Below are 15,323 nucleotides of genomic sequence, written 5' to 3' on the forward strand. Positions count from 1 at the left end.
AACAAACAAAGAACATTTTTATTTTATTATTAAAATAAAATAATTTTATAATAATAAAATAATGGAATTTTATTATAAAATCATATTGAACCCTTATTCCTCCTTACAATAAAATATAAATATGAAATGCCTCTTCTCAATCTGAATGTTCGGATATATTACAATGATCTATCTGAAATAATAAACTCATATTTATATCCTATCTTGTTCTAAAGTTGTGACTTTTATTTTGCCCAATTGCACCTCTTTATTTAAATAATCCTACTCTAACATAGTCGTAGCTACAACTTTTAATGACTTTAATCTTTTAATAAATATTTTGTTGTGCATCTAATACCTTCCCTTTTTATGAATCAAACACAAATCTTTATATTTGTAATGTTTCTTCATCGGTTACGTGCATTCGAAAACATGCTTTTGTGCAAGATGTGTTCCTCCAGCCGTTGTTTCCTTCTCTACCTTCACACTTCAGAATCGGCTTTTTGCTTCTACGAGAAGTCGGGTGAGAAGGAAAGAGTTTTATGTATAACACAGAAGGCAACCAATGTCCTCGTGTCTTCCTTAAATGAATTTTGATATATAGTATCAAGCGCAATAGAATTACTCTAATTCACTGAGGAACTTCTGCTATTGGACCTGGGCTTATGTCTACCTCCAAACATCATATCTCGTAAATGTCACTGTTGGAGGCCAATACAAAACTCAATGCTTCTGTACCAAGGCTCTGAAAATAGGTAATGACACTTTTCAGAATTAGCCCAATTCATCACTTCCTCCATTAATGTAAAATATTCTCTTCAAGATTATTGTTATCATATCCATTGTGTATTCAGTGCAAGAACACTAGGGTGAGACTCAACCAAGTCAGCGATTTCCTTATGCTTATTGTGACTCTTCATTGACATAGGTCTGAAACCCATGATTTTGTTCTATCCTGTGATAAACATATTTCATTTAATCTACTATTGTAGCTTTACTCCATTCAAGTGTTGTTGTGGTGCTGATCGCTGAAGCCTTTGATTTCCATCATTGGCTGAAATCTGAGATTTCTTATTTACCGTTTCCAACTTGGTCTTACTTTGAGATTGTACTCCTTTGAATAAATGGTTTTCTGACCAATATACCATATTTTTTTTGTACATATCACTATGGCTTGAGACTTCAAACATTTATAAGTCAATTCAATATTGTGTGTTGTTGTATCTTGATTGCAGTATCAGTATCACTTTGACAGACTTTGACTAAGAATGATATGTTTTCTGCAAAACTTGGTCAATGTAAATGCTTTGTTAATTCCACTCTTTATGATTACCAATCGGGTCATAAATTTTGTAGAAATTTGAAGACTCCATCAGAGTCTCTCCTGTTGTTGCTGCTGCTACTTGTTGTGTCTTGCCTCTGTGATTTGAGAGTATTCATATTGTTCTATATGCTAGTGTGATGCTTCAGGGTTTTTCTTGATTCACACACTTTAATTGCTATTTCAAGTTCTTCAAATCTGAAGCCTTCTTAAGATCTCTAACTGATATTCATATCTGTAGCTTATATTAAAGCTATTTCAGATTTTGCCTTCAGCAATTAAACATATATCAAATATATTCATATTAATGATAAAATTATTATATCAATGCATATTCAACAATGTATGCATTTCTTGTTGTATCTTTGACTTTGGCATGAATGATTATCCCCTTTTCTTTAACATCATAAATGGGACCAAAATTTTGCAAAATTTTTTAAGTTCCCATCAGATTTCACCAAGGGCATGTTCTCCAAAGCTCGCCACGTAATTTGACTACCGCCAATTGTTCGAATAGATGCACAAACTTCATCCACCAAGTTCTTGTATAGCCGTGCTCCCAATTGCCTGCATGCCTAATTATGAACTGGTTGTATTGAGCAGTGCATATGACGAACTTTGCATGGTCAAGTTCAATATCATTGAATTGTACCATATAGAGTTCTTTTGCGGACATACCAAGGAGTTCAGTTGTAGCTTCATCGAAAGCAGTTGCCCAGAATACTCCAGTATGGTCTTCGATCTTGACTTGAAGTACATATCTCTAATCACATCCTGAAAACCTAGTGAGACACTTTGGGCAGTATCACTTGCAGTCACTATTTTGTTCAACCATTTTCTTACACTGCTTTCCTACTATGACAAGGGGACAAGCTAGATAACAAAATTTCTTCCTTACAACAAAAACAAGGGTTTCTTTGACAATGCATTGGAGAGGTTTTGAGGAATTTAGACATTTATCTTCAATCATGGTAATAAGTTTCTGTGCTAAAATTAGAGGTGGATCTAGCAGGGTGGGTGTTGGTGTAAGACAGTTATGCTCATGTTTGGCAAACCAAGACTATAGTTGGTTGGCTTCTTCAATATCAGGGTTTATAAGTAACTCTGAAGTGGCAAGTGTGCTTACAACCCTACCATTGTATTTTGCCACACGACCATTTTTACAACAAGCATAGTTGACTTTTGTCGATGATACATTCTTGTAGTTTTGCACCTTCTTTCATTGCTGCCTATCCCCACAAAGTTATATTGATAGTGGATGTAGAAACATCAATCATCTTGAGATCAAGTGTAGAATTAATATTTGTATTCAGAATTTGTGTGATAGGTGTAAAAGTGTATTGAAGTGTTGGAATTAAGAGGTCATCTTCACATAGAGAAATTTGTGAATCTTCATTTAAAGTGATTTCAAAATCACTGTTCAACTTATTGTAGAACTTGTTTGCAGAATTGATGGTACCACCAGACAATGTGTAGGCACTCCCAACTTGGACTTTTTCAAAGTGGAGGTTTGCAACATCATTGAAGCAATTTATCCAAACTTCAATCTTCTTAGTATCAATAATGTCAAAACTGAACATATGAACATTCCCATTCTTTGAGTTGAATTGGTATTTATCCTTCTTCACAGTCACACTACCTTTAATAGTCCACATTGTTTGATATGGGTTCAAACTTTTAAATGAAGTGATTATTAAAGTCCGACATTTTTTCCATAGAGATGCATCAAAGCCAAACATCAATTTAGTAGGAGTCATATGTATTGATGTGCTAATGTGTTCAACATTTGTCCCCGTGCTCAATGGACTAACAAAAGACCGTTTTACATTTTTCTCTAGTTCTTTGAATAAGAAGTTAAGAACACCAATGATATCATGTTTTGTGCATAGAACCTCTAGGTTGGAGATTACAATCCACCTAAACAGGTAGGTAAAGTAATAATATTAGTAAGGTCACATAATTGCATAATAAAACAAGAAGGGTTTCATTAAATAGAATCATAGTAGAAGTTGACTTACCTCGACTCACAAATGGTGGGAATTGAATAGTGGGTGACATGTATTATAGAACCTTTTTGGATCTTATCTAAAGTTATAAGATCATTAAACTTCCTTGGCAAGGTTGCTTTTGTAAGTGAAGGCCATTGAAGAGCTCTAACTTGTATCTATTTGTTGCTTGAGTTCCTTGTCAAAACGGTGCAGTGCCAAAGACTTGGAGATGTGGTTGCACATGTAAGTTGTCATTGTTGATAAGTCTGATTGCATCTTTTGTAAGAGTTTGAGACATAACTTGAAGAGATTGTATTTTCCCCATAAGATGAGACAGGGATTATCATTATCTTGTTTAGAATTACAAACATAGAAGTCAAAGAAAAGAATGTAAATTTAGAGGAATATGTGTTTGTCAATATCCTAATAGCCCAAATTACATTAGTAGGGGTGGACCTAAGCAATATACTATTACTCTTTGCATGGGAACGTAGTGGTCATAGTAGAACAAGAGTAGTTGTAGGTCACTTTGACATGGTTGAAAGAATGTCTATGGTGAAGTGTAGGAGGGAAAGTAATTAGTAACTATAGTGGCCTCCCACTATGAATATAAGCCAAAGAAAATGGAAGCTAACATCAATTTAACTTCATGCTAAAACGATGCATACTTGGAGATTCTTATTTATATATACTTCCTTGCATTAAGTGTGTTGTCATGTATGTGTTGAATAAACTGGTGAATAATGTCCTTTCACATTTTCATATACTCTATGAAGTCAAAGTAATATAAGATCCATTCATGTTGTCTACTAAGTAGGAAACTATAATAATGTTAATTGTATTGAGTATCATAGATTGAAAGCAAAAAATGTACATGTGCAAAAGGAATAGAGGTAAGAAGGCATACCAAGAATATGCAATCCAAAATTAATGTCTTCAACTACACGTTTTGCGATGCAAAGTGTGTTCCTAGACGAGGAGTAATTTTTGCCATAAATTGTTAGTGCGGTTGAAAAAGACATAATTGGTTTTAAAAAATGGTAGAAATCTTGTTAAACAGGAAAGGAATAAGAAATTTTGGTAGGGCTTTTAAGAGCATTTGTCAGTAGAAAAATGGTCCTTCAAATTCAATCAAGGTGGGGACAAGTGTTGCAAGGACAACAAGAACTGTGGTAGATCTAGAAAGCTCTCTGAAACATGAAAACAACTGTAAAGAATCTTCTCCTCCATTAATTAGTATGCTTCCTCATTGCAACTGCTGCTTTATTTTCTTCCATCACAACTTCTCTTCAGATTGGACTATTATAAATGGTCGTCATTTCATTTCATTTTGCATCAATTTTATTATGTTGTATAAGGCGACCTTAATGATGTGTAATATGCTATTCATATCTTAGCAAATAAAAAATTGAATATATGATGCTTTCCCTAGAAGTGAATTAATCTAGATGCAAAAGAATTAAATTTTATAACAATAATAGCGGCTTTCTCCTCGTCCATCATGGGTGATCAGCATACCATATAACAAATATTGTCTTACATATACACAAAACAAATAATAATAAAATGTAAATGTTTATACAGATGAAGCGATCTAAGTTTTTTTAATACAATGCCACTTTGAATGCTCCACAATTGTTGGACTGGGGATCTAAGTGGAGCCCATATCCTGATGTCGTAGGCGCTTCTAGACAGTTATGCAGTAAAACCGAGGAGTGTAGAGAAACCAGTCATAATAGATCCAAGGCCCGTCAAATCTGTGCAGATCAGAGGCACATGAGCTAGGTCAACTATTTGGGTGGTTCTTGAGTAGCTAGGCCAAGAGAGGGCTAGCCGGCAGCTTAGCTCACTTTGAAAGATGGCCTTTATTAAAGGATGGTTGTAATAGAGAAGAGAGGAGAGTGCATGATCATTAATGTATTGCATTCTAGTGGAGAAACTAGGGCCATTGGATCCTGAGATATTACTTATTGTAAATTCTAATGTGAGTATTCCACAACTATGTTGTCTTAATCGTAGATTAAACAGGATTTTTCTTTTTTGCTGTATACATAACAATGATCCATGTACTATGTAGTGTGTGAAAAAGCCTTCCTGAAATACCAAAGACATGGAATGGTTGATAAAATTGATGGTGATGGTGGAGAAGGTGGGACCTTTGAAGGGTTCAAGAAGAGGTTGGAAATGGAGTTTGAATTCATGGCAAACGTGGAGGCATGGAGGTAGAAAACATTAGGGCTCCAAGGTTTGTGTGTGGCAGAGTTGAGGGCAATTTTGAGGGAATGATAGATTCAGAAAATGAATTATTTTATAATCAATAATACTGGGTCTAAGTCTACAGATAAAATAATATATAAAATGAGGAACTTATAGTCCATGAAAGGTACTCTTAAGGCACTCATTTGGAGGAGGCATGTGATGAATTATTCATGATGATAGTGAAGGCAAACATCTTAGTGAGATCAGGTGGGTGAGCGGGCAAGGGAGACCAAACAGAGGCCTAGACCATGCGTGTCAGAATCAGATTTGTATGCAGAGTGCCCAACCAAGAATGGGGCATCACCTTCACATGCCTATAACCTATAATATCAATATAATTCTCTAGATCGAGGAAAAGATCTGTGATGAACTCTATGGGATTGGGTAGGATGTGTGATTTGACCAAACCAGAAGCCAAGTGAAACACTTTTGAATTCAATTGTGAATAACTACAATGCCTTTGAGGTTGCTACTATGCAGCAGGACAGTGATGCATTCTTTTCACATGGATGACAAAATATTGTTTTTTGAATATAGAAAAATGCTTTCAAAAACATAAAACGAAAAAATGAAAAACATGAACTTGAAGTTGCCAGAAGTAGCTGTGATAAGTTGAGATTGTCTGCCAAAAGTAGCTGCAATAGGTGAAGGTTGATTGTGGATACTGCAAAAATGGTGGATGCCGAAAAAATGAACAAAAACTGATCACTATTTAAAGACCCAATATGCAGCCCAAAAAATTAAGCGCAAACCTATCAAATCATGGATCGGTTGGCTATTCAGAACAGATCCTTTTACATAGTTGCATGCCAAATCTTGTCAAAAATCCAAGACAATCTTCAAATTCAACATTTAACATTAATGATGATGGATTCAGGTAAAACTAAATTTTCTTCAAATCATTCCAATCTAACAACTCTTGTAAACAAGTTGATTTCATTGAAGAGTTAATGCTGATATCCATCAAACAATAGATTGGAGAGTAAATGGAAGAGTTAATGTGTATGCCTCTGATGGTAGAGTTAATGTTGATATCTATCAAATCATAGATTTGTTAATGTGTATGCCTCTTCAAGATTTAACATTAACGATGATGGATTTAGGTAAAACTAAATGTGTTTCAAATCATTCCAAACTAACAACTCCAGTGAACAAGCTGATTTCATAGAAGAGTTAATGTTGATATCCATCAAATTGTAGATTGGACAGTAAATGGAAGAGTTAATGTGAATACCTCTGATAGTGGAGTTAATGCTGATATCTATCAAATCATAGATTTGAGACTAAATGGAAGAGTTAATGCATATGCCTCTTCAAGATTTAACATTAACGATGATGGATTTAGGTAAAAGTAAATGTGCTTCAAATCATTCCAATCTAACAACTCTAGTGAACAAGCTGATTTCATAGAAAATTTAATGCTGATATCTATCAAACCGTATAATGGAGAGTAAATGGAAGAGTTAATGTGTATGCCTCTGATAGTAGAGTTAACGTTGATATCCATGAAATCATAGATTTGAGACTAAATGGAAGAGTTAACACGTATGCCTCTTATAGCTATTACGATCAGTCTAAAATATGATCAGCAAATTGTTTTATGATAGTTGTTTTGGGTCGATAAATGCTATTATGATAGCTGTTTTAAAGTAAAGTCCACCAAGATAACTGAGAGGGAGGGATGAATCAGTTATCCATTTGAAACAACTCCCAATGTGTTTATTAATTACGAAACATGTAAATAGTAGAAAGATAACCATGCTCAATAACACCAGATATGTTAACTAGGGAAACCCAAAGGAAAACCCCGGTGGGGGTGGTACCCACAAAATGATGTACTAATATAAAAGTTCCTAGTGAAAGAATAGACCCTATTAGGAGTCAATAAAATATAGGCAGTTCATATGAGTCTTTGTTAGGAGACTTCAAATCCATGTTAAGAGATTCCAACCTTGTTAGGGGATTCCAACCCTGTTAGAAGTTGATAGGAGCACAACTAAACCCACTATCCAAATAGCCTTAATACTATTATTTCTAAATAATACAATATGGAATAACAACTGTCCAACCAGCAACTCATCTTGCCAAATCAGTTCCTTTTAAGCTCACTGTGCATCAACCACACCAAACTCTGCTCTAATCTTCAATAGTTTGCATATCAAGCTCTCACAGTGCATATTACAAAGATATGACCGTATACCACACTTTGCATCCAAGGAAAGCATCTTCCTTTATACCAAGTCCTAAAACAATATATTAAGTCAGCCTTGAGGTTTTATCAATTTAATAATAAGATATTGCAATACACATTACATTACAATTTTACTTTTTCCAAGATTATAAAAAAATTGTCGACTCACAGTCTTCATAGCTTTTCACTCCATGATCTTCTGATTATACCCTTTGAACCAAGGCATCTCTAACATATCTTCAACCTCTATCTTAGTTTGCTCAAGCCAATTCCATTTCTGTGAGGAGATAGAATCAAAGCAACAGTACCTGCTTTGTAGAAATGCTATCTAAAAGCTGCCTTCGCTAAAATCCTCATAACTATGTCCAATCTTCATATTTCCATGCGCACTCTTAGCTGTAGCATCTAGACATATTGTAGAACATAACCTCAAGTGCGCATAAGCTGATCTTCAATCCTCGAACCACAACAAATGCTTCTACCTCTGTAACTCTATTAATCTTCACAAAATAACTAGTATGTTGACATCAATGACAAACACAATCATGAATGCAACACATAAAATCTGAATCATATCTCCGGCAATGCTAATATACTCCCCCATAGGAATACCATCGGCATTCATGCTAACAGGCCCGACAGGAAATGGTTACCGTTGATAGAAAATAGGCAGGAGACTTGTGTATGCATAACTGATCTTCCATGAAGATGGTAGAGATAAGGAGTCCACATAAGCATGAAGGAGAGTGACTCAGAGTTCAAAGATGAACGGGACAAAAGATTAAACTGCAGAAATAAAAACAGATTCGAATAGCTGGTCTGCAAAGTTAGTGAAAAACCAGAAATTTATAATTTCATTTGAAGCTATCAATTTAACACCCTTGCTTGATAAATACACTCCACAATGAAAATATATATTTTCTAAGATCCTCCAAATTTCCAAACCACATTTTGTATTGCAGTATCTTTGTTTTTAATTTGAAACCACCTATACTAGGCACAAAAAAAATTTGTGGTTAACGCTATGGTTTTAGCCACAAGGGTGACAATGCGAGGTGACAATGCCAATTTTTTTTGCTGGTAATAGCATATTTGCACTAGTGGTGTAGCTTTAGACTACAAACCAGTCATTGCTGATGAATGTGCTATACACCTCTACTATAACAGTTGGTAGTTGTGAGATAGTTTCTGCTACAAGTACTACATTACCTTGTAGCTACAATGCAAGCATAAGCCTATGCAATACTATGCAACAAGATTTTTTTATTACTTCTTCAACAATACAATTTGCATGAATAAGGGGAAAAATATTTTCTTATAGTCGAGGAATAATGCTCTGATTTTGATGATTTGATACTCAAACTATAAATTCCTGGGACTTTTGTTTGCATAAAAGAAAGTTGGATTCAACCTAAAATGCTCCAAAGGATTATGTACTTGCCAGATTTGGCATGCATCTCTCAAGCTCAAACTATTTTAGATTTGGCCTCTAGTGTCCAAAATGAACATGTCAAAAAGAAAAAATGACATTGTAAAACACTATGACCTCAACTGTGAGCTCAAATTTGCGCAAAAATATGTTCAAAGAAACCTGTAAAAGAAAGCCACAAGTTAAAAACCCAAACTTGGTATTTTGTTAATTCTCAAAAGCATCATTTGATGGAAGAGAAGATCTTATTCACATTCTTTTTTCAATGAGTTGATCTCTAATCCTAAAAGTGAATCAGATTTATGACATATAGCTTTTATATCATATTAGAGTTTGTATGAACAACAGAAGTTAATCACAAAACAAACAAACAAAAAGAATAAAAAAGAATTACATTCAGTACTGTAGAGATGAGTTATAAAAAGTAACATACAATATTTGGGCATCTTGGATACATAAATCAAGGAGATGACATGTTCAAGAGGTGTGAGAGTAGTTATAGTTAAAAAATGCGTTAACTCAGTATAACTAAATAGAGATGGCACATAACTAGAAACAATCAAGAATTGATGAAGTAGTTGTGACATTTGCGAACCTAAAGTCAAGGTGAACACAGCATTATCAGCTACCTAAGTGAGAACAATTAGATATTCCTATTATCCTAAGAAAATTATTAAACAGATTTAGTATCACACTAAGATAAAACATATCCAAGATGAAACATTGAAAAGTAGTGACAAATCTTATTAAAGGTGGTGACCCTTTCCCTTGTAAGGTATAAAGAGGAGATCATTCCAAGCAAACATCAATACATCATCACTCATTAATGTATCACACAATCAAGCAATCTATGAATCAAACAATCAATTAATTAGCAAAGATCAATTCAACAAGGTGAAATAACAAACAATCAAATTATCATCAATCAATTCACACCTTGGAATCAAAAACCAATCAATTCATCATTAAAACATCAATAATTTATTGGCAGCCTATCCACCCACATTCATTTGTTCAATCATCAAAAGGAGAAGACATAATAAGAGAAGAAGAGATTATAAACTCAGACCAGCAATCTGGGTATGAATATTGTGTGGCACGTATAGCACTAAAATATATTTTTTCATTGCATTATATAGATGCGGTCCTGAAGTATGATATCATGTGGTTGTTCATATACTGATGCGTAGAAAGACATGTAAGCTATGTAATTCTAATTAGCTGATAGGCTATTTTATGTGGGAATGACCTCCCACCGGATTCCTCATGTCCCACACCGAAAAACACACCTGACCGGGAAAAGGAAAATCTGATGCCAAAAATATATGTAAGGGAAAATAAATGATAAAAGCCAAACAACATTTATAACACATCAGATTGCGTTTAAAGTGGTTTTAACACAGTCACACTCTGATTGCATTTAAAGCAGTGTTAATGCAGGCAACACAATGCAAATAAAATATGATAATATGCAAGGCATTCAGAAAAATAAGGGCATTCCAATGTGTAATGTGCTCCACCCTCTATTGTGCGAATGGAAAGAAGTTAGGCCAAAAAACTTGGTGAAAGTGTTTCGTGTCCTACATGTTTTTCATTAGATCTCCCATGTATTTGAACCAACAATGAAAATCCAATCTCCTTCAGCATTTAAGTGACAAATCAAATATAAAACTGCAGGATTTTGACATCTTTGGATATATCTAATTACCTTTGGATCAGGTCTTTGTGCTTGGCATTTTAGTTGGTACATGAGTTTATGAATCTTATATGACAATTTTGGTGGCTCACTTTGGGTGGATTCTATGTATGTTTGAAAGGTGCTTTTATAAATAGAGGGGCTACTTGTAACAATACATTTAAAGAATAAATTGTACAATTTATTTTGATAGAATTATGAAATATTTTGTAAATAAATATGTTTGTTTGAAAAATATTTCAAATTAGTTTTTTACTCTGTATTATGTGAATGTGGAGATTGAAGTTTTAGGTATTATAATAATGTTATGTATATGTATCTAATATTAGTCATTAAGAGGTGTGTATTCTAAATAATTATGTACTATGATTACAAAAAAAGTTGTACAATGTTCTAATATGTAATTTAAAAATTATAAAACTTAAAATAAATTAGATACATAGTAAATGCTGAATTTTTTACTAACTAAAATAACTACATGTTAATCTCCCGTAAAAATAGTACAAAATGTAAACCTTCCCTTTTCAATTTTTTGTTGATTACATGTTAAAAAATAATATTTAACTTTTAAATATGACTTATTTGAATTTTGTTACACACTTTTTAAATATTATTTCCAGTAGAAAATGTCATACTCATATAATATAATAAAATTCTTTTCCTATTCTTACATGTTAAGAAATAATATTTAACTTCTAAATATGACTTATTTGAATTTTGTTATATACTTTTTAAATATTATTTCCAGTAGTAAATGTCATACTCATATAATATAATAATATTCTTTTCCTATGCTTTAATAGAATCCATATATAATTATAGATATAAATATTGCCATCAAAATAACTAATATATTTTGTAAAACTAAAATCTCAATAAATATTCATCTTCAATACCAAAGAGGAGAAGAATGAGACCAAGGAGAAGGGTAAGACAAAGTGGAAGAAGAAGAAAAAGGAGGAGGAGGAGAAGCAGAAGAATAAGAAGGAAGAGGAGGAGACGGAGGAGGATGAGCATAAGAAAAAGAAGTGAAAGAGGAAGAAGAAGAGGAGGATGAAGAAGGGATGAAGAAGAAGATGAAGAGAAGAAAGAGAAGGGGAATGAGAAGGAGAAGGAGAAGAAACAAAATGGGAGAAGGAGAAGATCGAGAGGGAGGAGAAAGCTGAGACAAAGTGTAAGAACAAGAAAAAGTCATAGGAGAAGGAGGTGGTGGAGGAGTAGGAGGAGGAAGAAGAACAAGAACAAAAAGAGGAGGAAGAAGAAGAATATGAAGATGATGAAGAGGAGGAGGAAGAAAAAGAAGATGAAGCTAAAGATGATTAAGAAAAATTAGTATGAATAGTTGAATTCTACAATGTCACCACAAATAGTTAAGAGATAATAGATAGTGTAAAGCTGAAAAAACATTTTTTTAAAACTATTGCAAATTTATGAAATTAAAATGATATAAGTTGTGCAAATATACCACATAACATGTAGGTTGTTGGAAACTCTTTTTCAAATGATACAACATATGTTGCTATCAGTATAATTATTGCACCTCCTTTTGGTACAAGTGCTAGTTTATATATATTACATTACCAATTCAAGAATATTTTATCATAAGATTTGTTATATGAAATACTATATGTACTTTTTGATTGCCATGATTAGCCTTTGTAAGGAAAATGAAGGAATTACAAACTGGGGGAAACGGTGATAAGGTCACCTTCTAAGCATGCTACCTCATGGTATATTACTAAGAAGTCTTATGGGGCCAAAGGGGAACAAAGAGACTGCCTTTGGGCTTAGGAAGGAGGGAAGGACACCCCGTCATGAATGTTACTCACAACCTCCATCATGCTAAAGAAATGCATGAAGATGCTCAATCATTGGAGGCAAGATAGGAGTAACAAGACTGAGGGAAACAGTGATAGTGTACTGCACTAGATACACCACCTCATATGGATGGTACAGGCCAAATAAGGCCATGTGGTATAATATATGCTCTAGGGCCTAGGGTAGGGAGTCATTAGGACACCTCATCAAGTCATCCTACTTTATTAGTTCTATATGATTGCAACGTCTCAACGTCTCAAATCTGATTCAAGCATTTTTATTTCTATTTTATTTGATCTGCATTTCTAGTATATGTTTATTTCTAATTCAAAAACATCTAATTGTGAATAATGTTTATAAATGATTTCTAACTTGCTTGCAGGATCTCAATCAAAGCGAAAAGGAATCTTTAAAGCTTATCTGTGTTAAATAAAAAATTGCAATGAAGGGAAAATTTTGGTTGTTCAAAAGTTGGGGAGATTACATACTAATGCCTTATTTGCATTTGATGTTTTTCATAAGCCAAACCATCTCAATCATGGACATGCTTAATAAAATTTTGCGTTAAAGGAAGCATTATTTATCAGCATTCAGTAATGCTTGTAATAGACTATTTGCCAAGGCATATTCCTGCTAATAGCTGAAAATGGTATGGTGGCGCAGGCGATTATAGCAAATGCTTTATTTATACTCTCTAGGTATTATCTGAGGAACCAATCCTATCACATATCTGATATATTTAATCATCTGTTTCAAAGCTGGATAAAATAGAATTAGGTTCGAAGTTTTAGTGATGTGCAATCACAACATCACATTAAATTAGAGTTTTAAGGTTTCTTTCATTTTGATGAAGCTAAGGCAAAGATTTCTGGAAAATACTGCATGAATTCGTTTCCTCTGACGTTTCGAGACATGCTACTGGACTCATCAGACATCTAAAAATTCAAGCAACGTATACAGATCCATGCTGATAAATCCACCATCTAGACACTTCAAAACTCCCACAAAAATAGGGGGTAAACGTGCCCTAAAAAATATATAGCGTATTTCATCCTGACATATATGTAAAATTATTCAATATGGAATTGGAGCTTGCCGAGCAGCCCACTGAAAGAAAGGGTTGGGAACACAAATATTCTAATATAGCATTTACATGAGAAATATATATACAGTGGTTGAAAATTTGAAAATCGCTTTCCGTGCCTTATATTCCATCTGGAATTAAGAAGACCATTCAAGCAACAAAGGCTACAGTAGAGAATTACTTGAAAGGAAAAGAATGATGAATGCAAAAATAACGGGAGTTAAAAGAAGAGTGGGTACCGTGATGAGCAAACATAAGCGCACCGCCATGAATAGATATGATTTGCCGGCTTCAAATCTTCTCTGCTGATTTTGTTTGAGAATAATCCCATGATTTACTTTGATGAATCTTAATTTTCAATGGAGATTGATATGTTGCCGATGAATGGAGTGGATTCTAATTCATCTGGTTACATGGTCTATCGCAAAATATGGAATATTGCTCGCCGATTGACAAAGTACGGTTTGGGTGACTTGAGCGGCTTACTAAGCAAGTTTCATGTCGGTTCCTCGGTTTATTGCTGCATAGCTTTCGGGCCCAGAAGCGAATGCCCATTAGCTTTATTAGTCTATTGCCATGCCCCAGCCTCTTCATATCATACCTAATTACTATGTACTAATCCGTTTGGTTAGTGGAAGATGACCGGAATTGGCTTTTGCATAATTTCGATTTGAAATTTTTCGCATTTGTTTTAAAATTGGTAAAATGGAATTAGTATGCGAGACTTCTAATTTTGTTTCAACACCAAGGTTTCACACTTCCTACTGCCACTACGAATTGAAAATCAAAATTTAGTTATGCTTTTTGAGGAGTCTAAAAACAATAGATTGGACTACTTTAGGTTTTCACACTTCCTACTAGCAACTAGAAATTGAAAATTAGAACCTAGTTATACTTTTTGAGGAGTGTAAGAAAATAGATTGGACTATTTTTTGGAGTCTACCTCCAACTTCAAGCTTACTTATAAAAATGTGTCTTTCCACTCGTCTTCCAAGTGAAACAAACAGTTCAAGTAAAATTTCAAAATAGGAATGAAGATTTGCAAAACCTTGATTCAACTAAATCGGCCATGAACCAAACAGACCATATTATTATTTAAATTATTTGTGTGCACTATTAACTAGCGCTTGTGCCAAGAACATAGGTGTAAGGATATATTTGATAGTTGCATACGGTCAAACATATCTGAAAGTGATGTGTTCTAATAAGTCACGGTTTACATCTTATTAGAACACATTACTTGAGAGAAGAAAGACTTATCTATGTAAACAAAAATTGTAGAACATCTTTGAAAGTAGCCTATTCCACCAAATTATTTTTTAATTATGGAACATTGTATTCTTTTGAAACCAAAAATGTCAATGACAAGCAAAGTTTGAATCTTATTGTTCAACATAGTAAGGCTGGGTTTTATGGAATAGATGTCTTTAAACTTTAGATAAGAGGTTCTTTTCCCATTCGGCACATTATTCAAAGCAAAATTAATAGAAAGGTTAGTGAGATGAAAACACACTATGGGAAGGACTGACAATTAGAGACAATCTCGCAGAAGGTGATA

At 33.9% G+C, this 15,323-nt stretch overlaps 1 pseudogene across 1 annotated transcript in view; it reads right to left on the bottom strand.

Annotated features, from left to right (window-relative positions):
• Positions 1 to 14,295, bottom strand: part of LOC149559944 (protein LEAD-SENSITIVE 1 pseudogene) — a 28,637-nt pseudogene extending 14,342 nt beyond the window's left edge. Inside the window, exon 1 of the transcript XR_016364207.1 lies at positions 14,005 to 14,295. The product of XR_016364207.1 is annotated as a protein LEAD-SENSITIVE 1 pseudogene (transcript). The remainder of the gene's footprint in view (positions 1 to 14,004) is intronic.
• Between the last annotated feature and the right edge of the window lie 1,028 nt (positions 14,296 to 15,323).

The sequence above is a fragment of the Cupressus sempervirens genome, chromosome 4 (genome assembly GCF_028749045.1).
Source record: "Cupressus sempervirens isolate cs-2001-9-10 chromosome 4, ASM2874904v1, whole genome shotgun sequence".
Lineage (NCBI taxonomy): Eukaryota > Viridiplantae > Streptophyta > Pinopsida > Cupressales > Cupressaceae > Cupressus > Cupressus sempervirens.